This window comes from Rhipicephalus microplus, chromosome 6 (genome assembly GCF_043290135.1).
Source record: "Rhipicephalus microplus isolate Deutch F79 chromosome 6, USDA_Rmic, whole genome shotgun sequence".
Classification (NCBI taxonomy): Eukaryota; Metazoa; Arthropoda; class Arachnida; order Ixodida; family Ixodidae; genus Rhipicephalus; species Rhipicephalus microplus.
The window spans coordinates 194,863,172-194,888,022 of NC_134705.1; the positions used below are offsets into that span (position 1 = coordinate 194,863,172).

Genomic DNA, 24,851 nt, shown 5'->3' on the forward strand with positions numbered 1-24,851 from the left:
ACCGCATACAAGACACAAAAAAAGAAGCTCGACGATTCTGCCGAACCTAGGCTATAACTCAAAGCCCTGACCTGTTTAACAGGTACAGTACATCGCGTTCACTAAAGAACGAAACGTGCAACAACATGACATGCCGCATCAAGCCACAGCAATAACCAAAAAACAACGAGGCCCCGGTAAAACTAGACCAGGAATGATGAGCTGCAGACACGCGAAACAAGTGTTGAAGGCCCCTGTCAGAATGTGTATACAGACTAACTTCCTCTGAAGTTTTAAACCATTCAAAAGAAAGAACGACGTCGTTTTGAACCCTCTCCCAAACGTGCGTGCCTCCACGACCAGCCTTGCAGCGTGTTCCCGAATAACCACAGCGGTTGCAGAAGACCCACTGAGGGTGCACGTGCATCTATTCTAATCTCGCTCGTGTTCGCATTCCACGGTTGCCCTTCTGTTGCGCAAAAAGCGTACGCACATACGAACACACGTATGTACACACACGCGTGCACCTAAAGTGGATGTCCGGTGACGAGACACGCCTAAAGATAGCAGCGCCCCCCTTCGCAACGCGAAACTCCGTGTCCGCCTATAGCGTCTCACGCCGCGGCGGCAGTGCGCAGCAAGAGGGTTTGGTCAGAGGTGATAAGCGGTCGCGGAATACTACCGCAGCACCGAATGGCGGTCACTGTTTTCTTTTCCGCCGGCCCAGGCCAACTTGGAGTGCTTCCTGGGAAAATTTCGAGGGTACGTAGAAGGGTGCCTGATGACGTCATCGAGTCTGTCAATCTGACACCATGTAAGCGTGGACAAAAAGCAGGGCTTTGTCTCCCTTTTACTTATCTCCAGAACTGCAGCGGAAGATACACTAGTCGGATCATGAGTCGACTTACTCAGACTCAAGGCTCAATAGGAGTCCGAGTCCAGTGAGCAATATTTTCGCATGTCTGAGTCCGAGTCAGTCCAGCTCGGAACGTCTTTAGATAATCTGTTTCCGAGCGAGTCCGGTTGGGGGAACTTTCGGTGAATGTGATTGCCCAAGGGCAAGATGTACTTCATGAGTAAGTCTGAGTGAGCTGCACATTTCTTGCCGACCTATGGTCGTAGACGAACGAACACTCTTGCTGTCGCGCTAATACTCACCCTTAAAGGAATACTCTCCCTAAAGTGTGCTGATTCTCAAAGAAGTACCCCCCTCTATTGGAGTACTCCACATTGTAAGAATGCTCCCTCACGATTTGATGTCATCACGGCTGCCGTGTGTTTTGCACCCAATGAAGAGGGAAGCTCGGAACGTGGGGTACGTTGAGGTCTCACAGATGGGATTATTCCCCACTTATACAAATACTATCGCCAAAGAGTGCGACTACTTAAACATGTACGCCGCGTAGGAGTTCCACGTCGCATACGAATACGCCTTAACGTATTGACGTAATCACGACTGCCATTTTAATCTTCACTTCAGTACATTGGAAAGATAAAAATCGTGCATCGAAAATGGCCTACGTTGACGTTACTACAATAACCTCCCTCACATGACTAGTTGCTCCGAGTTCTCACCCACCACAATCCCAGCAAGGATTGATTGATTGATAGATATGTGGGGTTAACGTCCCAAAACCACCTTATGATTATGAGAGACGCCGTAGTGGAAGGCTCCGGAAAGTTCCCTGCAAGGATTAGTCCACTTCATACTCTCTGTACGGGGTACGCCGTGGCGTCACTAAAGCTGCGATTGTAATTGCTGTGCAGTGAAAAGAATGAGAAACGGCGAATAGTACAAAGAAATGGCGTCGTTTGACGTCACGAAAATTCTCTCTACACGTTCTGTAAGGGTTCGCTATGCTTACATGCCCTGCGCAACCATGAACATTGTCCCGGTTCCGTGCTAAGGTGTTTGTAGTAGGGTCCCAACTTGGGACTGCTAACAGACTGACACACTATTACATTACGTTGATATAGATAATAACCATATCAAGCAAACTTAACCACGAAGCTAAGCAGACTGATCGGAAGTGAGTCAGCCGCTGAGGCCTCCCGACAAGCCGTTCCGTACAACGAGCGTAGCGCCCTCGAGCGAACAGCGAAAGTGCGAGGCGCGTGATCTCCATCGAGAAGCACCTGCACTTCGGAAAGGCGCCGACGCACCACTGCCCAACAACGCCCCGAAAATATACGGACGCGTGGGCTCACGGAGGCGGCGGAGCGAATGAACAGTCTGTCACTCGTGGCCTGTTCTCTCTACACGCCGAATAACGGAAGTGGTAATATTACGGTGGTCCGCTCCGGATCGCTGAGCACATTCGATCGAAGAATCCGAACTCATATGGTATATCCGCTATTCTCTTGGCGCAGCATTTCATTGTGGGACGAAATCTTTTGAGATGCAAGATTCATTGTCCCTTAAATGCGAACAAACAAACAACTGTTCTGGGCCACGACTGACTTTGTTGTTTCATGCGCCATCGATATTACAAGCACTTTGTTTCTACCTTGACGAAGCTGTTGACGCCTCCAAAACATTGTGTTCCCCGACATTCTCTGCTCAACGATAGTTAAACCACAGAAAGTCACAGACAGTGAATCCGGAGCTATATACTCAAACCGACCTGCCCGCCCGCAACACATACGCCCTCGGGCGGAGGCCAGTCCAAACACGTACTGATGCTTGTCCCGTGTACTTCCCTTCGGCCGTGTTTTTTTTTTTTGTTTTTTTTTTTGCACAGCTCTGCCATGTGTGTTGGAAAAAAAAAACGTACTGACCCACGAGCAGAGATATCCAACCACTCCCAGTCTCCACTGTAGTATATGCACGTAATAGACTGCGCGAAGCTCAATTGGGTGATTCGTCGTCGGTGCGTCCAGACGCCGTCCGACTCGGCGCCGAGAGAGATCCTTCACCCGGACACCACGCGGGGACGTCCCACGCACGTATACGGCTCGTCCCACGCGTCCACCGCCGTGCGTGCTAGGAGCGGCGACGAAAAGTGCGCCGACCCTCGCCCCTCGGGGGGTGACCACGCGATAAACGAAGAACAAGCTGAGCCAGCAAGAGCGAGAACCTGGCCGTCAGAAGCCACTTCCGAACGTCGTTTGTCGAAATGTAGCGTGGCACAAGCCAGAGATGAACAAGAAGAAGAGATTGTAGGCGGGGCACTGCCAGTTGGTAAAAGGAAGATCGGGCATTCGGGCGCGTCTGCGACGCCTGTGCAGTTCCAATCCTTTCACTGCCCACGTATACGCGAGACTTGACCACATCCGACAGGCAGGCCGCATTGGCTAAACGACCCGTACTCTGACCGCGACCAGACATTATTCTGCTGATCTCTTACCACAAAAGACAAAGAAGAAGAAAAAAGAGAAAAACCCTGTACACCTTGAGGATCAAATTTTTCGTGTCTCCCAGTAGTCGTCATTTTTGCATATTCTTTTGCAAACTATCTGCTTTCGCCATAAAGATACAATTTCTATGGTTTTATGTGACAAAACTACGTTATGGGAGACGACGTAGTGACGGGCTCTGGAAATTTAGACTACCTAGCATACTTTGATGTGCACTGCCGTCGCCACAAAGCACGGAATCCTACCATTTCGCTTCCATCAAAAACCGACTGCCGTCACAGCAAGGAGCGAACCCACGGGAAGTCAGCAGCGCCATAACCACTGCACTCAGGGCTTCCAGTGAATCCGTGGGCAGCAGAGCGTATTATGCCCCTGTCACACAGTCACTACCAGACTCTGTTAAACTCCATCAACGTAAGACTCCCTTAGGGAGTTAGACGGCGTTGGAGTTACGCCCTTGCCACACGGCAAATTTACAAGGTTTGGACAGAAACCGCAAGGGGCGCACGAGGCGCTATACAGCGACTTCAACGCGTGCAAGATTTCCCGCTTAATACTTCTGAAAACGTTTTCGATCGTACTTGTGATTTTATAAACTATTATTTTTTTACACCGGAACAAGACAAAATGCTTGGCTTTTATCACAAACGCGTGCACCTGCAAGTGATTTGGCAGTATAGTGTTGACAGGAAGGCTGGCAACATTGCACGTTTGCTTTTACTACGCGTTTTCTCTACTTATGCCGATTGTCAAACATCGTACAAGTTGCCGCCGATCTCTTTGAAGTTGTGCTACCACGTAGATCACAATGTTCTTAACAATATCGAATGAACACAGGTGTCGCGTTCCCTACACAATGCTCTTGCTCCGTATGGTTCACACAATAATTGGCATGTAGTGCCGGCACAACTAAACCGACGCCAACGAAGAAGGAAGAAAACATGCGTGAACCCCTGATATAAATTTTGGCAATGTTAAAATAGAATAAGGAGCACGAAAATGAGAAGCGAACGAGTTGTAGAGATGTAAACACCGCGGTGCGCACTGATAAGATGGCTAAATGATTGATGATGTGTGGGGTTCAACGTCCCAAAAGATAAGATGGCGAGCACGGACTCGAAGAAACATTTTTGAAAATGGCGACACGGTGGCTTTTGACGAAGCATGGTGTGGTAAGTAGGTGCAAGCTTGTACGCGTATTTATTTCCTTTTCGTTAAACGCACACTATGGGCAGATTATGCTGTGAACTAACTTTTAAAAGCAGTAATGTTTATTACTGCGTTGTGGTGTAGGCCCGTGTACTCAGATTTGGGTGCACGTTAAAGAACCCCAGGTGGTCGAAATTTCCGGAGCCGTCCACTGCGGCGTCTCTCATAATCATATGGTGATTTTGGGACGTTAAACCCCACAAATCAATCAATTATTACTGCGTTGGCTTCGGCTCTTTATGTTCGTATTTTTTTTCGTAAGTACAGATTATTTGGGATTACTGGCGATCTTCCACCGCTAAAGAACTTCACACTTTGAATTGATTGATTGATTGATTTGTGGGGTTTAACGTCCCAAAACCACCATATGATTATGAGAGACGCCGTAGTGGAGGGCTCCGGAGATTTTGACCACCTGGGGTTCTTTAACGTGCACCCAAATCTGAGTACACGGGCCTACAACATTTCCTCCTCCATCGGAAATGCAGCCGCCACAGCCGGGATTCGAACCCGCGACCTGCGGGTCAGCAGCCGAGTACCTTAGCCACTAGACCACCATGGCGGGGCAACTTCACACTTTAAAAAAATATCGAGTAAAAAAAAGGTGTCTTTTTGTCCCACAGCAACAATCGTCATCAGGCTTGCGTGCGCCTCCTTTCTTGAAAACTCGGCGCTGGCCACTTTCCTATCGAGAATGCAATGTAAACCTGATAATGGGCATGTCGACCGGAATGTACCGGGCGAGGGGCGATAGCGCAAGGATGGAACGCAGTGTAGATGACGATTATTGTTGTGGGACAAAAAGACACTCTTTTTACTCGCTCTTTCTTTAAGGTGCACTGAACTTCCACTGCGAAAAGCTTCGTTTAACTTCCTTGACGTGAAGGAGACCGTGTGACACGGACTGCATCTCCGTTGTCGTAAATATGAGGGAGCTAAACACACACACACACACGCACACAAACACACACACACACACACACACACACACACACGCACGCACACACACACACGCACACACACACACGCACACACACGCACACACACACACACACACACATACATAGAGAGAGAGAGGGAGAACAACAGCAACACGCTTTGTTGGGTCATTTGGTAGTTAGCTACTTGAGAGAAATGGAGCACGTCTCTTAAATACAGAGCAGCACTATCGGCTTCTTGATAATCGGTACGAGATAAGTGAATTAATTTTACTCTGCTTTAAAAACTATTCCATTTCCTTAATTGTATAGGATCATGTACTTCAGAGATTTTTTTTCGGTTTCCTCCGTTTATACCGGGGAGAGTAGCATTTAGTCAAATTATCAGACCAATATATTTGGTATAGCCACCTCGAATGAATGGGAGAACAATACAAGACTGCGGCTTTGTGTACGCTTCCACAGAATCTGTCGAGGGATCTATCGTACTCAGACAGCACCGTCCTGCCTGAACCGCCAATAACTCTCCGACCACCCACCACGGAGCACCGAAATCGCTTCCAATGCGTCGGGTATAACGCGCGATGGCAGCGCACGATTCCTACAACTCGTGCACTAAGACACGGCACAACGGTCGTCGTCCAATACGCATACAGACGCGCTCAGCGAGCCAGAGATGGGCCATGCACGCTGCAGTCGAGCCAAAGAACAACATCAAAACGCACATAAAGACAGAGCGGTGCAGACGTCCGCACGAAGGCAGGTACGCCTGCGAGTGGCCGCGAAGTCATACATCAGGCCTCCCCGCAGCGTCGGTCAGCCAGTGGCTACTACACGAACTGGCCAGCCTGTCTGGAGGAATGGCAGCCTTATTCGCGGGGCCGTGACAAAACGACGTACGACCACCGAAACGGAAGGCCCACCCTTCATCTCTCGGTCTGTCTACACACGCACGAACCAATTGAGCGGCAACGTTTTTGAGTAGCGGGAGAAGATGCTATGACCGCCAGGGGGGGGGGGGGGGGGGGCATCGAGACGAATGCAGATGCACGCGCGCGAGCAACGGGCCTCGCTTGAATAGTGCGGACTGTTGGCCGCGAGATGTGCAGCTGTCCGTGTCATGCGCCCCGCGCTTTCGTAGTTGAAGCACGTGTGGAGCAAATGGCTCGGCCGAATTTTCAGGTGCGGCGCTTAGCAACCGTTTGCATTTCCCCTGCCAAGAGTATACAGGCAACGGGACTTCGTTCTGGTTACACTGCATTGTGGCATTTTCCTCCTCCCCCTAATATAGTTATCAAAATGTAGCGAAGCTGCTTGTGGCTACATTGCGGCGGATAGCGTCAGAGGACAAGAAGGACTCCGAACAAACCTATAGAGAGACTTAAAAAGAGGGTTCAACTTAAACTGCGGTCGACGCAATTATATGTAACCTTGAGGGACAAAATCTGGTGAGGTGCAGAAAGACAGCAACGCCTCCGATCTCGGAGGCGGGGGAGGAGCGAATCGGTGTACAGTCGGCCAAAACTTTCGTGCGCAGCGGCCACTTTTTTGTCTCTCAGCGCGAATTGCTTACTGGACATGTGATTTGTGGGCATACACTTGTCCTCACCTATATTTAGTAACTTGATTCAGTCGTATGGCAAATATACACAGAAAAAAAAAAACTGCCACTCATTCACGATAGAACCTTGAGGGACAAGAAGAAAGCAGAGTGGGTCACGCAAAACGGGTGTTAACGGTATGTTAGTTGAAATCAAGAAGGAAAAATGGACATGAGCAGGAAACGCGTAGACCGTAGGCAAGACAACCGCAGGTGATTACGATTAACAGAAAGAATTCAAAGGTAATTAAGGCAAGGGCGCGAGGGGGAGCTAAAAAGTTGCAGAACAGAATAAGGAGTTCAGCGATATAACGTGACCGCAATCGATCACAGGATCGGGTTGATTGGCGGAACGTGGTAAAGACATTTGCCTCGCAGTGGGCGTGGTCAGGCTGATGACGATGACGATGATGACCTATAGAAGCTGGGCACCCCGCGCACAAGCGCCGCTCACCGCACTTTCTCCTTGCCCCCTTCGATTGTCGAAATACTCGGCAGCGCCACTTGCCAACCACTGCTCATTTTTGTCTGGTGAGCCCCAATATATAGCATGAATCCATGAAAAAAAAACAAGGGGGGGGGGGGGGGCTACATATACATGTTGCAGTGGCGGCCGTTTTGTTTTTTATAAACATTCTTTATCTGTAACTCTATCAAATTAAAAAATACATTCTAATTATGTCTATTATTATTATTATTATTAAAACTGGTGAAAATTGTTAACACTAAATTGTTATAATAATTGTTAGTATAGTATAGCAGGAGCACTTATCACTACGCCATGCTCATCGCACACACGGACGTATTCTCGGCGAGAAAATTGAAACGCGCGTCGTAGCAAAAGAAATACCCAGGCTTGAAACTAGGAACTTGCACTTGCGCCCGAGATCATCATCACCGAACCTGCCAGCTTCGCAAACGCACGCCGTTTTAATTAGCGGAGCACGATTACTCTTCTTCGGTTGGGAAGGTCACCTCAAACTGTTGAGAGGATAATACGAAGACGTGCCTTTCGACACTCCAGCAGACGCACAGCTGTGCCTTCGCAGCAACCACGCACAGCGGTAGGCCACTAAATTGATGGAAACACCCAGCGCGTGCAAGACGTGCATCTCGCCGACACGCGTGGCGTGTCTAGGCCGTTCTTCGTCACCTTACAGATCGATGCAAAAGCGTGCAGCACGTAGAACCTAGACACACGGTAGACATTCTTTTCGGGGCGAAACTCCTAAATCCGTGGGTCAGTTCATGCATGTCTGCAACCGGTTTGTAACCGCCTGGTTGTATGGCTGACTCAGCAGGTGGCGCTAGTGTGAGTCACAGGCTAATGGAGCTTTATGACAAACAGACGGACGGACAGACGGACAGACAAATGGACAACAGCACAGAAAGACAGATAGGCATACAGACAGACGGCTGGACGTACGCATGAACGCGCGGACACACAGGCAGACGCACGAACGCACGGACGGACGCTTCGCCCCACCCATCATCATTCACTTCGTGGATATGCTGTGATTTGTTTTTAAGGCGAAAGCCTTACATGCCTAATCCAATGTCGAAATCGACCGTCGGCGTTTTCAAGATTCGGCGAGACCGGATGATACATCGCGAGACCCATGGACTGTAAGAAGTGGCGCAGTTTATGTGGTTGGAGTCCGTGATTATGTACCTAGCTGTCACAGCTGGTTGTACCGCTGTAGCGACAACCGGCTTGCAGTAATAGACGAGAGCGCTCCGATTGAACACTTTTAAATCCTTAAAATATTTGCTGAAATAAAGTCACACACACACACACACACACACACACACACACACACACACACACACACACACACACACACACACACATATATATCATCGTCGGGACGCTGTCACAGCAGCTGATACAATTGCGGATGATATTTATGGACATCCCTTTTTTAAAAAAATGCCACAAGTGAGAACCCGTAGTTCTATACAACTCTAGAAGACGGGGGATGCCCAGCTGAAAGGCGGATGTCAACATGCCTGCATCGATGGGAACGCACTGTAGACTGACGTGATGAGCCAAAGGTCAGCGATCCTCAGTGACGGTGAATACGACCGACACCACGAACGAGATTACTTCTTTGTCATGGAAGCTGTGAGCCGGTGCCCCTCGGTCATCTCGGTAAGATAGCTACTTTCCTTACTGCACTCTATTTAGCAGGCGGTAACATTACTATTTCTTTTAGATGCGAAGCAGCTTACGGCGGGCGCTGTGTCCGTCTCTCACTCCCTCCCGTGGCGTCCACACCCCCAGAACGCATGCACGTTCAATCACCTTCTCTCTCGTCTCCTACGTTCTCCTCTCTCCTTTAGAAATCATCTACACTACGGAGAGGCGCACGCGACAAGTGGTGCAAACGCTGCATACTCCGTTGGTGGATTCACGGTAGTTCTGCAGAGCGCGCGCGCCTCTTTCTCTTCTGATCTACGCCGCGATGAGCGCCAGCATGAATGCCACCGGCAATGTCAGCGTTAGCACCAGCACAACCTTTCAATAAAGTACATCATCTCTCACTGAAGCGAACTATCTCCCCCTGTTTCGCCTCTACACATGCTTCCAATTAGGGGGAGATGAAGTAATTTATTATTAGATGCGAAGCAGCTCTTTGACTAGCCTGTGTAACGCTGTCCCTCCGTGCGTCACCATTTTCGCGGCGTTTCGCAGCTGCGACGCAAAGTCCCATAGTCTGAAGATCGTGTCGACTGTGTTTTCCACTTCAGTGGTTTACTGCTTAGCGGAAATGAAGCCTTTCATTTTGAACAAAAGCCTAGAAGTACAGCGTAGGGCGTATTAATAATTGTCCTCGACACAGAAGTCGCCCCGCTCTGCGCTATCGGCAATTCCGGTCGTAAAATTAATATGCGTGGACGAATGCAAGGTCCAGCAAGGTCCAGAAGTAGATTACATGTCACTATATCTTAATACTGTGGAAAAAAAAAGTCCCGTTAGACTACACATACAATTTAGCTGAAGCACCTTTACTTAAAGTAGCCTCCTATAAATACTTAGGCTCAACGTTAACAAGTACCTTATCCTGGAATTTGCACATAAATAACATCTGCTCTGCCGCTTTCCGTAAATTATGCCTTCTCCGCCACAAGCTCAAGACTGCGCCGCCTAGTGTTAAACTCCTCTCCTACTTTTCCTTAATTAGGCCTAAACTTGAGTACGCCTCCACAGTTTGGGATCCCCACACAAAAATTAACGTTCAAAACCTAGAAAGAATTCAAAGAAAAGCAGTACGATTCATATATAGTAAATTTATGTCAACCGACTCCCCCACTGCATTACTAACGGCAAATGGTATAGAACCATTACAAATTCGAAGAACAAAAAGTCGGCTACAGTTTCTTTCAGACATAGTGAACCACAGGCTACCCTTAGACACCGCAGCATACGTATCCCCCTTGTTAAGCAGACCCACTCGACACCACTATCCTCATTCCCTAACGCCAATCTTCGCAAGGACTGATACTTTTCGATACTCCTTCTTCCCACAAACAATAGATGATTGGAATAAACTAACCGAAGCATTTCCTCAACGCACTTGACCATTTGTGAAAATACTCTTCTTCCATGACTTCCTTGAATTGTATTATCACCTTGTTGTTCAGCTGTTACTTTTTTTTAACTCATAACCCCTCTGTCTTATAGCAAATAAATTGTGTAAAAACGCTTTGCAACCTTGTTTCATTCTGTTATTTAGTGTGTTTCATGTATGCTCACCCTGCTTGGACTTTTTGTCCGCAGTATTCTATAAATAAATAAATAAATAAATAAATAAATAAATAAATAAATAAAACAAGGCAGCAGCCTCTTCTCCACCTTGGCGGACGCATCGCCATTAAGTATTGCTCTCTGTACTTCGATTCATGTACACTTGAGGCGTGAAGTATTTGTGCAGTCGGATGCAACCTATAAGAGTGCCGATAAGCTCCACTCACTGCCAGTGATGGTAGTGAGTGGATATTCTACACGATTACAGATAGAAAAGCGACTTTCGCTCTTTTATGTTATGTGCAGCACTAAACGGGACCGAAATCCAGTTTTCATGGTGCCTACTTTTCTTTTTTTTTTAGTGCAAGGTGTACTTACCGGTCAGTGAGCCTAATCAGGGAGTGGTAAAGTTGAAAACGCCGAGAAACATTTGTAATCAGAATTTTTGTATCTTCAACATGAAGACGTTTACTATGCGGCAGTGAGCGCGACAAGGGTCCATGTCTATAAGAGTCCCAGCGCAGCAGTTCATTGCGCATGCGTGCACACCAAGGAGGTTATCTATTTAGCCTTCCTGGTGCACACAGCACGCATGGGCCGCGGGTCGACTTGCTCAACTAGCGCGCCGCTTCTCACCGGGCAGTTCCTTTTACGTCAAAGCGTAAAGAATTAAGCGAGGCAAGATAACATTGTCACGCGTGGTCGTGACGACGGGAGCAGATTATAGATCGAAGATAAAACTATTTATTCGGGCCGAACTTGTGGCCAACAAACAAAAAAGTAGGCTTAAAGCAATACACACCGGCACCGATATATAGCGGCGGCGAACAGAACATCGGCCGTCGATCAACTGACTAGCGGCGACGTTGTTTCCAGAATAATCTGAAAGATTCACGAAGACGGCGTAATCTTAACAAAACGATCTACTACGGTCTCGAAGCTTCTCTAACAACGTAAGCGTGGTTTGCCCTGAACATAGTGTAACATGGCGATAACAAAACTTGAAGAAAGGCCCGTGGCAATATTATACACTCTATAACTTTGAGAACTAGCGCATACGACAACACCGCACTACGCGATTAAGTACAGAATGTGATCGACTTCATATTTCATGGCGCAGTTTTAATCGTCTTCCGCTAGGTACCACGACATAACGAATTTTGTTACTTTTAAGCACGATTAAAAATAAATCATGTAGTCACAATAGAAAAATGCAAGAATCTATCAATATTTTATGGTTTTTCATTCCTACTGGATCTAATCACCCGTTCTGGCCATTCATCGGTCCCTTTAAGCTTTTAGTTGCCGTGGCTCAGACAGATATGCGTTAATTAGCAATATATATTATTTATCACTCCATTAATTAGCAAAGTTCTAGCCAGAACCGGCTCATTCACCTCAATCTTAGCATAGTTTGGAATAATTGGCTTGACTAAGCATATTCCGGCAGCACGAAGCGACATCGCAGATAGGCAGTCTTTGTTCCAACAGTTCCGCTGTAGAAAAAAATGGCAGCATATCCGCGGAGTGAATGATGGAGAGTGGGGCGAAGCGTTCGTTTGTCCATTCGTTCTTGCTTTCGTCCATCTATGCGTCCATAAGTGTGACCGTCCATGCGTCCATCCGCCCGTCCGTTCGTGCGTCTGTTCGTGCGTCCGTCCCTGCGTCCGTTCATGCGTCGGTTCATGCGTCCATCCATGCATCTGTCTGTGTGTCCATCCGTCCATCTAGTCAACACTCCAAGTACCACCATCTCGCATCTTTTCATCATATATTCCCCATATAGAAACACCGTCATCCAGCGGACATTTCAAGGGCTAAACGGGAGGTGGCACATGCACACTTTCTTACGGCTTGCGCTTCGGGTTTACTTCCCACCTTTAACCACCTCGAGTTCATGGTATATCCACTGTATCCATGGCACTGCGGCCCAACGCTCGCTAAAACTTTCTAAAACCAAGGAGGTTACACCCAGCGAGTATAACGTAGCAACCTTTTCCTGTCAGATAGTGCTCAATGTACATGCCAATTGCTGCTAATGGGGATCGCAGCGTGCGCGTTAACTAAAAGCCGAATTCTCCTGTCTCTCATTCCCCCTTAGCAGCCATTGGCATGTACATTAAGCACTATATTTCATTGTTCAACAACGCACAGAAGAAATCTCTCCCCGGCACCACCTTGGAGGTCAAAATGTTATTCTTGCTACACACTACAACGGCTGCGAGGAACGAACGGGCGCCGCTATAAGGAGCTTCTTTGTTTAGTACTCATACAAATACCTTGTAAATACTATGTAAATATCTGACATATTGATCTCTACATTTCATTCGTGTGTTCTTCGTTTACCACGTATTGTGCATATGTAGACATTGTTTTTGTAACGATTCCTGTTTAGTTGGGTAAGTTGTGTGTGTTGTGTTCCGTTAACATATGTACACATATCTTTTTGTAACAACTTTTGGTGTGTCTGTGGATGTTGTGTTCTGTCGCAATGTTCTGTTGGAGTGTAATTGATGTTCACTGTCTGTGAGAATAAATTTCTCTAAACAAAAAAAATATCCACGCAAGATGGCGGCGCCCGCACGTCTAACGCAATACCGTACACTGGCAGTAGTAGCCTTGCGCAGCACGGCTGCGTCTTTACGCGTGCAGGCGAGCGATTGCCGCCGACACGCGCCGCTCGTATATAGCGCGGCGACGGGCGCCCGCCGCGGCGGGCTATCGGTTCCGCATGACCTGGTCGCCAACGCTTCCTCGCCCCCTGCGAGAAGACTTCGCAACGGTAGTCGACACGCGCGATTTCGAGCCACACGCTGGTCGACGCGCTCTTGCGCGTCGCTGCTGGTGACGCCAAAGAGGTGTAGTAGTACGCGAGAAGCGCGTTCGCCTGGAGGTCTTCCGGGGAAGCAGTCTTAAAGCCTACCTTGCGCCGTTGTCGTCGTCGCCGTAGTAGTAGTAGTAGTAGTAGTAGTAGTAGTAGTAGTAGTAGTAGTAGTAGTAGTAGTAGTAGTAGTAGTAGTAGTAGTAGGCCTACTACTACTGCGACTACTACTACTACTACTGCTGCTACCACTGCTAACGATAGAGGGTAGACAGACAGCCCAGTCTCATTTCGAGCTTTGCCATCGTAATCTCCATATTTTGGCATCACGACTTTAAGGAAAATCATCATCGTTTAGTTTTATTTATTTATTTGAATAATGACTGTCCCTCTGGTCACGTGACTAGCATGCCGATACTACTGCTATATTGTATGCTAAGACGACGATGGCGCAGGCTAGACTACAAGACAGCTTCACCGTCAAAGAACGAAAGGATGATAACGATGATTCTCGAAATGTGTAAGCGGGCGGATTTCTGTCTGTCTGTCTCTTTCTGTCTGTCTCTTCGTGCATCTATCTGTCCGTCCATCTGTCTGTCTGTCCGTCCGTCCCCACCTGCTGAGTGAGTGATCGAACTAGGTGAACGTATACCGTGAGCTAGAAGGCACAGACCCACGGTTTCAGGAGCTTCGCCCCTATAAAACGTTGTGGCAGCCCAGCTACCGTGAAACCTGAGAAAGTGCGTCGCACGAGCACCCGGCTATTTCCGTTCGCAGAGTTCTCCCTGCTCCGTTTACCAAACCGTCCATTACGTCAGAGTTTGGGGTAAGCATGTGTACGGTTTTCCCGGTACGAGTAGAAAAATGTTGGGCAGGTTCACAAACTCGATGTGCGCCACACATTTTGCTGCGCTTTATCGACTTCCTGCTTGTTACGGCACTTGAGACACACGCCGTCTGCAGAGAGTTCCGTCAGGTTGTTTCCCCACCGCCAGGTGTAGTCATTATTCGCCATTATCCCTATTTCTGCGGTAAAAACGATCCACCCGCTACACATCTGTAAAGTACTGATGGTGCATGAGACTGATGACGACGAACAATTACGGCTGAGCACGTCGCAGTGGGTGGGGAACCATTAAACCACACGCTCATTGATTGATATGTGGTGTTTAACGTCCCAAAACCACCGTACGATTATGAGAGACGCCGTAGTGGAGGGCTCCGGAAATTTCGACCACCTGGGGTTCGTTAACGTGCACCCAAATCTGAGCACACGGGCCTACAACATTTCCGCCTCCATCGGAAATGCAGCCGCCACAGCCGGGAATCGAACCCGCGACCTGGGCGCAGTGAACGTTGTATGAAGACTAGTTGTTACATTAGTATTCCATCACGCTATGTTATAAAGGTGAAAGTGATTCCTTGCCCGACATTACGCCTGTATGAGGTCATTTTGGAAATGTATCTAGAGTACTAGCGTATTTCTCTTGTAGAATACTCGAATGCCGCACTAACAGCCAGGTTTTGAATCGCATTTGATCCTAAGCGTTTCTTTAATTATGATTTCATGTCTATCGGTCACGAAACCTACGGCAAAGACAACGGCGGAACGGGAGCCTAGTGACCGCGGGAACGGGCGACCACATATAACTGCTGCACTACAACAATAAACTTCGTCCCCGCGCTTCTTCACGCATTGTGGTCATTCTTACAAAAGGTCAGCGTTCGGAACAACAAGCGGCCGATTACACGACTGCGCTGACACTGTTTATATTAAACTTCAGCCCACATTCAGCGTTTACAATAAAGCAATAAATTAACTTTGGTCTCACGCACAGTTCAAGAGCAAGCACACAATGTCCTGAAAGGTCTTCGGACTGAACTGTAGAGTTGTCTTAGGATGACTCACGAATACTGGAAACTTATTTCTGGAAAGGCATTGAACGCACTGCTGGGTCGTTCTTGTTGCTGCGCGCGCAGCAGGTCATGGCAGTGTAATTTTTCTTTGTCATTTCATTGTCGCTATTATTTTCTTCAGGCTTTTTCTCTAGGATGTTTATCTATTCTACGGAGCAAGGACCCCACGTTAAAGTGCACTAGACGAGTTCTAGCCCACTCAACCTACACGATCAACACAAATCTGCGCCATTTGTGCTGTAAAGGCAGCGCTCGAACATTTTACAGATAAGCTCTTTTAGCCACTGAGTGAATTGTTTCTCGTGACCCAAAAGTATTATCATGAGCCGCCACGCGCTCTCTTAATCCTCTTCGCCATCTTCTGCTTCGCTCTCGGAATACACACGCGAATTCGTCAGGTGCCTTCTTCCTTTTCCTTACAACCACTACCACCACCAACGTACAGCAAGGGTGTGAGGCAAAGAAACGGAGAGGAAGATAGCAGGAATTGCACCGACAGCTAAACGTAAGAGCAAAGTTCACAGCTCGTTTCTGGAGCACGTTACAAAAGACATGTCGCTGTGAACACACGGTGAAAAAAATTGGGCGACATTTAGGGCTCCGTCTTTAGAAGTTGAACGCGATGGCGAAATCCGGTCCCTACAGTGCGCCCTTTTACCACTGAGTGCATAATTATTAATTTGTTTCGTCACACACAGGCGGAGGGGGAATGGTACATACAGATTTTTGATGTAAAGCAAGAGTCGCATGGCCTCCAAGATACACGCCGTGCGCTTGCCATCTGAGAGGCCACGGTCACCTAAATCGGGCGCGGATCGGGCGCGGGCAGCGCCCGATCCAGGCGGCAGTGGAGAGGTCATAAAGAGTCTCACAATGATTCACAATGGCAGCACATTATCTAGCGTTTGCTGTTTGCTCGATCTACGCCTCTGGAAAGGCACGATATGTTTCCCGCTAGATGGACATGGTCGTCCATTTTCAAAGCTGTTTGAAAGTTCTTGTGCGTTTTTAGCGGCGACGGCTGCACTATCCCGGCCTTTTTCGACGTAGTTTGATGGCCTCACAGATGCACCTACAAATCGCCGAACGGCCTTGTTTTCGTCGTGACAGCTGTCGAACAAAATGCGTTAGGGAGACTCCTTCCTTTACATGGCATTCATGTAGTGTTTTTTTTTTTTCCGAAGCAGCTGTAAGTAACGTGGTAGCTTTGTGGTAGGACACCTGCTTGCCACAAAGCAGGAAAGGAGGAATCGCCCTGCGTCATCTACGGCGCTCACGCGCGCGGGACAAACAGTACACTTCTTTCGCCGTCGAGAGGATGGGCATGGGATGATCGTGCAAGTATTGCCAAGTCTACCAGTTTATGCATCCTCAATTATCTCACACGTTAGTTTGTCGACTTGGAAATACCTGCGTCAGCATCCCGTCCATTGCCATGACGGAAAGAAAAGTGCATTATCATTTTCCGCACGCATGGCCGCCATGAGTGACGCAGGGCGATTCCTCTTTTTCGTTTTTTTTTTTTTTGGCAAATATTGGTTTGGAATCTTTCGTTCACCTGTCCTTTTTCCTTTATATTCTGCTCCGTTTAGTAAATAAACTTCAGTTGTGTAAGCTCAGAGCTCGTCTGTGTTCTTCCGATTCCTTACCTTTGTTGAACTGTTGTCAGTATAATAGAACACCAACTTGCCCAACGATTTGCTCGCTCATAATCATGTCTTCGTTTTGGGACGTATAAGCCCCAGTTACACGAAGCTGGGATGAGATGGGTTCAAACACGTAGTGGTATAATTTGAATGAACCACCGTTGAAAGTGTGAGTGATATTAACATTACATACGCGTGGACGAGAAGCCGGGCCTCTGAAGTACTTCGTTCATTAAAAAGAAAGGAAAAAAAATTGCCCGCAGGTTCTCTCGGGGGAACACTGAGGAGGATGCGGACCATATAATTGGTTAACGGGGTGTTAAAGTGCGACTTACTTGGGTCGATGGCTAAATTGGTTAACGTGGTTGTGAAATGGGGTGTTAAATTGCGACTTACTTGGGTCGATGGCTAAATTGGTTAACGTGGTTGTAGGAGGGGGTGTTAAATGAGTGAACACGTACACACGTATGCGAAAGGGCGGCGCTGGTCGAAGGGACGTCGATCATTGTGTTTGTGGATTCGTTGGAATTCATTTCACCGCGACCTTGGACGTCGACGCGCCGTACAAACCAACCGACGAGCAGCAACTGAGCGAGCGAGCGCCGACCTTGAGTATATATACAACACGACGGCGCATGCACTGTCAGCTGTTGAATGTTCTCGAAGCGCGACGCCACATGCGCGTCCACTGGAGAATCAGGAGAATTGTAGATGTCGAACGCGGTGTGTAGAGGAGGAAGGGTGCACAGATGGTGGAGGAGTGAAGCGCGCGCGGTGTGTAGAGGAGGAAGGGATGCACAGATGGTGGAAGAGTGGGCGACGGCGCGACGGCGCATGCGCGCGCGTCAGCTGTCGAATGTTCGAGAAGCGGTGCGGACGGCGCGGACGGCGCACTACAAGGCGCGAGTATAAGATGCTCCGCATCTAAAACAATTAGGTAGGGAACCATCCTTCATACATTCGCCGAGGACTACGCAAAGCTACCATCTTTTCTACTCGGCTGATTGTCCACCTTGGTGTAACAGTGGCTGTGGTGCTCGGCTGCTGAACCAAAGGTTGCGGGTTCGATCTTCACCGTTGCGGTCGCATTTCGACGGAGGCGAAATCATAGAGGCCCATGAACTGTGCGATGTCACTGCACGTTAAAGGACACCAGATGGTCAAAACGTCCGGAGCGCTCCACTACGGCGTCTCTCATAATCATGTCGAGGTTCTGTTACGTAAGACCTCATATGCTATTACTATCTACTCGCCTGGTTGTATTGTCTCTTCCAACCTTTCCAGTTTCCTGCGCTTCCATGGTATTGCACTGCCTCGAAGAGAGAGAGAGAGAGAGAGAGAGAGAGAGAGAGAGAGAGAGAGAGAGAGATGAACAACAAGAGAGAAGGCAGGGAAATTAATCAGGCACATGTCCGGTTTGCTACCCTACGCTGAGGGAATGGGAAGGGGGCATAAAGGTGAGAGAGAGAGAGAGGAAAGTGAAGAGAAAGAGAGAGAGAAAACAAAAGGATCGTCAGTCAATGGGCTGACGCGTATATGCAGCGGTTGCACTACACAAAAGTTAAAGGTGGTCACGTAGGCCTGTAGTCCTCAAAAAGCACAAGACAGCTTTAACTGCTTTTTGAGCCGACGAAAGGTGAGGACGGTGTTCCAGTAGCATCTGCATAGAGAGTGGCCGATCGTCCAATGTCGCAATGCATCCGAAAGCTTTTGTCTTTCAGAGGCAAATCGAGGGCAATGACATATCAGATGGTCGATGTCTTCTTTGGTGCAGCAGACGTCGCATTCCGCATTGTCGGTCAATCCGATGAGGGTTGTATGTGCTTTTGTGAAGGCGACCATCGACCAAAGGCGACAAAGAAGCGAAGTTTCACGTCGACGGAGTCCGGATGGTGGTCGAAGTTCCTGTCTAGGGTTTATTTGGTAGTCTCGTATGTCTTATGCTTGGCATATTCCACTCCAGCAGACACAGACTACGTGCCAGGTGACGAAGTTGCTTTGCAGCGTCAACCCTTCACAAAGGAATCGAAAGGGTGTGCTCTTCTTGGTGCGATGTGCGAGCCGCGTTGTCTGCGGAATCATTGCCAATGATCCCACAATGGCCAGGTGTATAAACACTGAAACTTGCCCTCGTGGCCTGTTTCTGTGACATGCTGAAGAAGATTGACAACCTGTTAAGTTAACTGTTCATGGCAACCTCGTCGAACGACTGACTGCCTCGAAGGTCAGAGACACTGTAAACGCTCTGCGCTTTACCTGGTTTAGCATTGCCTCCGTTATCGGTCCACCTTTACAGTTCCGACGATGTCACGTTATGCCGCCATATTGTCTTCATGATATTAGCAGAAAACTTGACGATTTGTGACGTCACGATGACGCCCTGCGGTGACGTCATCACTCGAGTTGAGCTGAACGCCGACCATCAATTTTCGAGTTTGGTCGGTCACCTACGTTTTCCCCTAAAAAAATATCGCTTCCTAGAAAGCGCATATTTCTGCTCCGCGCTATTTTCCTAAATGCACTTGGTGTATCGTCGGGTTGCCATGTTACTCCTTATCTCGCATGCAGCAATGTTGCCGCGGGGACCAACTTAAGTGTTCTTGTCTATTATGAGAAAGCATGCCATGAACGGGGACAGACATTGAGACCAAGGAAAGTGTCGGGTGTGTTACCTGTAGTAATAGTGATATAAACACGGTCGCCCATTATGAGGCGTCATAAAAACCAATGCGCATGAGTTCTTCTTTTCCCCCCTCTTTCATATTGCTATATAGGTTGATATGTACACAGACAGGTGCACACAACTCGTAAACATAGTAATAGTCATCTCGCGTACAGACAACGTACGAGACCTTGACCCAAAAAGCCGCTACGACCACGTCGCTTCCTACAACACGCATGCAGTTTGCCCTCTCTGAAGCTCAAGTCAAACAACTTTCTACTGCACACTTCCGTTTTCTTTTTCTTTTCATTCCTTGCTCCTACTTTCTTTTTTTTTATGCCACTATCTCCTCAAACTCTGTGTAGCGTGCTCACCTATGGAAAACTCTCACCACTACCCCTTCATGCTTATCGCAGCGTTCATTATATTTTAGCACCCTTCTATGCATACTAATCTAGCGCCATCTCGGCGTCGTTGAAAGGGGCTGAGTGTCCTTGTGAGCAGGTTGCCGCCATTTGAAGCGATAACTTATCTGTTCTGTAGCGTAGGGAGAGATAAGGAGCATGAAAATGAGGCAGACCCTCACTTTTACGACCGTTATACGGGCTCCATTTTGCTTTCTTATCACCGTCACCCCGGCGAGGACAGCAAACAACGTCAAACCTTTCTTCTTTTTTTTTTTTCAGTTGCCTTGGTGCAGCTATGGTGGCTCCTCCTAGCCACCACAGTGCGGCGGGGCTACTTTCGGTAGAACGAAAAAAATGAAGGCACATGAACTGTTCCTAATCCACCATGTTTCCCAGTGTCACTGCGCATGCGCCCTTTCCCAAAAAGGAAGGTCACATACTGCCTCATGACCTCGGAGGCTTATGTCCGGACAGTAAACTGGTTGTCTCGGCTCCTGCCAAAACATAAAGTGGCATAGGGCAGCACAGGAAAAGTTCGAAGGAGAGTTGTGATACGACAGCGTTATAGACGACGGACACAGGAGGAACGAGAATGACCCCAAATGAAACTTCGGCACACTGAAAGGAATAGAGGAAAAGACGGGACCGAGTCCTTTCATTATGTATCCTTATAAAAAAAACTCGCAACTACGTACCCGAACGGAAAGAAGACAATAAAAGTCATGTTTTCCTCTTGTCACTTGTGTAACCCTTGTCTAGCACTGTCCCATGGTGAACCCCAATTATGAACCGTAACCAACTTGCCCACCTTGCCTTTGTCCTGCGACGCTGGAACGGTTACTCGGCAAGATGAGTGAGTCGTCATTGTCGTCGTCGTCTGAACACACTCTGCGTTCAACTCTACGAAGTGTCACCGCGTAAGTTCGTGAGCTTAGCGCATTAGACAACACAGCTACCCCATTGTCTTCGCGCATGCGTGCGTGCTAAGGACCGTTTGTGCGAACTGTTTATAGAGAAGTTTCAAAGTGTCAGTCGTGAAGATTCCGTTATAACATGGGTAGTGCTATACGCTTGCTTACACACTGCCTGATGGAAGCCATCACCATCCCTTCTGCCACTTGTATTGAGATAGTTGCACGCAAGATCTAAACCATACAAATGCCTTCTTGTGCACCGAACGATGTGCGTCTGCCCGACCTGACCACTTCGATATAACCAAGTTATTACTGTGCTTGCTTACAACCTGAAAAGCACCGTTTCACCCTTTAGTAACGCCACTCTATTAGAGAGATATATGCAAGCCCAACCCCGCGAAGGGGTGTACACATATCAGCAATCAGCTGTACGGTCAACAAGGAAGCTACGTTTCTTACAAACCTCCTATCTGGATCTATAGCGAGCCTCCAATCACCCCAACCTGAAGTGCATCCGTGGGAGTGTGGCAGCTAGGGCTAGTTGGTATGACGTGACGATAGTTATAGCGCGAGAACAGAACGACGACAAAGAGACAAGAAGGTCCTTCGTGTCCTTCTTGTCTCTTTGTCGTCGTTGTGTTCTCGCGCTTGTCTATCGGCATCCCTGGGGTTGACCAGAGCACACATACACGTCTTATAGCGGCCATATTTAACAGATACACCCACAGATGCCTGTGATTACCAAGTACGGAATCCCGTAGCCCTGTCGTGGGCATCCAATCTTCGGTTCTGCACGTGCTCACCTGCCTATCGCTACGAAGACGTTACGGGCGACACTGCTTAGCTGTCCTATACGCACGACGTCAGCCCCGTAACAATCGGGGGCACGTGGTGTAACAAACGCGCTCCAGGCAAGTAGAGACGTATATTCGTGCACGTATATTTTCGAACAGCCAGTAGCTTCGTGCGGCTCCAGCGGTTACGGCGAGGAACATTTAACTATGACCGAGAACGCCGCCGCCACTCTTGACTTGCCGAATCGAAGTCGACGTGATCGATACCCGTGCGTTTGGGCGCACCGATAATGCTCTTGATGACAGCTGATAAGCGTCCCCAACTCCGATCGACTAACCTTATCCTGCTTTTGCTGCAGCTGACTCGTGTCCGCACGAGTGGTCGACACGTGTGTTATACATCGTTTGTTGACTGCAGACACGGCGACCGTTTACCCACCTCTTGAACAATTGTAAGCAACGATTCGGGCGCGATACGAGTGAGTGCTTATGCGACGGTATAAACAAAACAGGAATAGAGGGGATCGGGGGAGGAATGGGATGGGAACATGATAAGGGGGAGTCACCAGTGACCCCGACCCACTCCTCCCGGCACGTGCTTGCAGTGTTTACAGAACCGCTCAAGGAGCCGAAACAAGTTTTGTCTATCACCGCGCACGAAGCGTACATAGCAAGAAGTGTTCTATAGACGTTGACACGGAGATTTAGGCGACCAAGAAGGAGTGATGTACGCAACCGTATACCATTAGGTCAGGTGTGCAGGATAGATGGGACGTTGGTGGTGAGAGAGAGCAGAGCATATGTTGCTCGTTTAGCTGTAAATATGTGGGTCGCTGCGTATAGGCATGTTACCTTGCGATGCGACGCCGGAGGATGTGTGGCGACATATTGGAGGATAAAAGCGTGTCAATAGAGAGTTTTAGTACTGCGGAATGGTGCTACGTACGCATCATTCAAGCGCCTTGCGTTACGTGGCGTCGTTTGCCACTAATCGGCTTTTAGTACGCCGTAGTACCCGCGTACGTAACGAGCGTGAAGCGTGTTGCGTCATCTGGTAGATCAAAATAGAAGCACGTGTTGTTGACAGCCAATGTGAGCCAATCCAAGTGTTATAGCCAGATTATGGCCATATTTTAAGCCACAGAGCCGGTCGATGCTTGCCTTCGATGCCGCCATTTTGCAAAACGAAGTCTCGCGCCGTCGCGAACTTGTTCGAGAGCGGCGCGATCACCTCATACGTACGTACGCACGCACGCATCTCATGCGTGCGTACGTAGCGGCTGCGTACGTAACGCGATACGTGCGCGCTGCGGTCTGCGCATGCGCACTACGCAGAACGTGGCGTCCTTACGTACACAAGGCTGCCACGTACGCAGCGTACGCAGTACTAAAACTCTCTAATGTCTCGTCGATCCAGAAACAGTAAAAAAAAAAAACACAGGCCGCCTTCTCGCCCGCGGCGAATGTGAATGTCTAGCGCAGCTTTATCAAACACCACACACACTGATGGCAGCAGGGAGGGGGGGGGGGGGGCAGATGAGGAGGTATTACTATTTAAGAGAAACGGTAGTGATACTCGCTTTGTGGTCGCTGCGTTATTAGAACGCGATTGGTTCCGCGACCGACCATTTTTCAGCAAGAATATTGGTTTGTTTCATCGAGAACTATATTAGCAATGTTATTCCGGTGTTATTAATTTCAATTTGCCTATCCATGGGAGCCTTAGAACGAACTGCATGAGTTTCTAGACGCGCCGTTTGGCTTTATTCGAAAACTTCGTTTGAAATGCAAAGGAACTGCAACCTATCTCTACCGGAAACGCGCGGGACAGTGTTTACACCGTTCACAGTCTGGCTTACCATGCATCATCTGGTTGTAAAGCTTCTTTTGTGGTTTCCTTTTATTGAAACGGTAACTGACTTCTATGTTGTATGCATAATTGCAAAGAAAGATAAGCCGTTTACCATCAACATGTTGAATGGCTCCTCAACCACCAAGACGTCGAAATTTAGTTGTGGCGTTGCAGTTTTGCGCGACTGTATGGGCAACCGTTCGTCGGATCATCTGTATACCACTCCGAATGCCCTTTTTCAACGTTTGAGGTGAAAACTCAAGGGGCGCCCACATACGCTATCAAAGAAAAAACGTCAGCGCGAACGCCTGTTCGTAGTTAGAAGCAACGCCACATATAGACTATTTTCGGCAAGGCTTGAGCTACTTAGTGCTGAGGTGTCGCACTTAGCTGCAGACAGTTGCGGGACTCACCTTTCTCTTCTCATCTCATACATAACCACTTCCCCTGGGCGCCGCTCTCTAGGGCTGTCAAGCTTATGTTTTCTTGTTTTTGTACATCACGACGTGAACTGATAAGACGATAGTTATAGCGCGAGAACAGAACGACGACAAAGAGACAAGAAGGACACGAGCGCTACTTAGAAGTGTGGCAGCTTGGGTTGGTTGGTATGAAATGACGATAGTTATAGCGTGGGAACAGAACAACGACAAAGAGACAAGAAGGACAAGAAGGACACGAGCATGTCCTTCCTGTCTTTTTGTCGTCGTTCTGTTCTCGCGCTATAACTATCGTCATGTCATACGAACTAGCCCAAGCTGCCACACTTCTAAGCGAACTGGTAAGTCCATGAAACACCGTATGCACCAACTCAACCACTTTCTTGCACATGCATCGGCCGTGCTATTGTTAGTTCAGCAGTTAAAGACGCAAAACACAAAGATGCAATAGGGCGGCAGTGAAATCCATCCGTACAATTGCGCATACTCTATCTCACAGATATGCACCTTGAAGCACTGCAAAAGCTACGAAGAGTACACAGGCAGTATCCCTGCGCAGCACATAAC

At 48.4% G+C, this 24,851-nt stretch overlaps 1 protein-coding gene across 4 annotated transcripts in view; it reads right to left on the reverse strand.

Moving 5' to 3' along the window:
* LOC119167875 (uncharacterized) overlaps positions 1-24,851 on the reverse strand; it is a 596,496-nt gene that overhangs the window by 335,728 nt on the left and 235,917 nt on the right. The gene's annotated exons all lie outside the window — the stretch shown is intronic.